The sequence below is a fragment of the Corvus brachyrhynchos genome, unplaced genomic scaffold (assembly GCF_000691975.1).
Source record: "Corvus brachyrhynchos isolate BGI_N302 unplaced genomic scaffold, ASM69197v1 scaffold614, whole genome shotgun sequence".
Classification (NCBI taxonomy): domain Eukaryota; kingdom Metazoa; phylum Chordata; class Aves; order Passeriformes; family Corvidae; genus Corvus; species Corvus brachyrhynchos.
Genome location: NW_008237444.1, coordinates 280,173 through 280,820, shown reverse-complemented (window position 1 = coordinate 280,820; position 648 = coordinate 280,173). Strand labels below are relative to the sequence as shown.

General features: G+C 51.7%; 1 protein-coding gene across 1 annotated transcript in view; it reads right to left on the bottom strand.

Moving 5' to 3' along the window:
- SEMA6A (semaphorin 6A) overlaps positions 1–642 on the bottom strand; it is a 133,860-nt gene extending 133,218 nt beyond the window's left edge. The window contains exon 1 of the mRNA XM_017731398.1: positions 131–642. The gene's annotated coding sequence lies outside the window, so the exon portion shown is untranslated. The remainder of the gene's footprint in view (positions 1–130) is intronic.
- Positions 643–648: the final 6 nt, after the last annotated feature.

Below are 648 nucleotides of genomic sequence, written 5' to 3'. Positions count from 1 at the left end.
AGAAGGCAGCAGCCTGCCTCAAACCACACACCACCCTCGCTCCTTCCGAGCCTGCCGGGCGATTCGGGAGTCTTCCCTTCCGAGCAATCGCAGAACATAAGGTAGGGGTACGGACAGGGGGGTACTGTACCTTTTCGGTGCATGTATCTGGGCAGCTAGAGGACAACTAGCTGATGTAGTGTCCCATTTAGTAATCCATTTTAGGGGATCTCTCTGGGAAACTGCAGCCACTCTCTCCTTTGCAATCCTTTGTCATTACTACATGAGTACTTCCCAGGGGATGGTATATTTAATATTTCTACTTTCTGAATTGCAAAAGCAATTTGTTCATTTCCAATGATGGGCGAAGAGGGGAGTGATCAGGGAGAAGAATTCAAAAAAAAAGAAAAAGAAAAAAAAATGCCTTAGCAACTCCTCTCCAGACCCAAATTCCACTACGGTTCCACTCCAGTAAGTCCCCTTCAGTCGCGCCTTGGGAGGTAAGTCATTTCGGGGTCTCCTGGTCCCTCTCTACCAAAAGTGCTCCCGGTGTGACGGCTGCTTCAGGAGAACTCCGAGGCTGGAGGCACTCGCTGTGCCACGGCAGGAAAGCGTAGTCGCTGCTCGCCTCGAGCTGCCGGGCATTGGACTGTGCGCGGCGAAGACGTG